Source organism: Genypterus blacodes, unplaced genomic scaffold (assembly GCF_046128005.1).
Source record: "Genypterus blacodes isolate CSIRO-AG114 ecotype Tasmania unplaced genomic scaffold, CSIRO-AGI_Gbla_v1 ptg000053l_1, whole genome shotgun sequence".
NCBI classification, from domain to species: Eukaryota; Metazoa; Chordata; class Actinopteri; order Ophidiiformes; family Ophidiidae; genus Genypterus; species Genypterus blacodes.
The window spans coordinates 4,925,321-4,925,753 of NW_027466865.1; positions in this window are offsets into that span (position 1 = coordinate 4,925,321).

Here is a 433-nt window from a genome sequence, read left to right on the forward strand (position 1 = left end):
ATGTCATCTCCTGTCTGCTCTTCTGTTTTCTTCTCTTTAATTTTTTTGCAATCAATGAACAGCAGATATGACAGTGAGGGAAGCTCCAGGCAGAATCCAGGTATGAGTGTATAAAACAGAATAAAGACTTTTAGGACTTCAATAACTTCCCCATAAGCTAGAGAATATAAGCCATATTTATATACCATAAATGTACTATATATAAAGTTGTGGCTGTCATCACAGAGAACCAAAATTTGTACTCCTGGCTGTTGTGTCAAACTTAATTAAATGACCAGATAAAACCCATTTAAGATCATTCACTTAAGATGGATATAAATGTATCACCATTGAGGGAAGAGACATCATATCATCTTTCCTTTTTCACAGTCAATGTGTAATAAAAGCTATTAAGTTGCTCCCTCCTAAGGACTAAGATGGAAAGGAAACACTG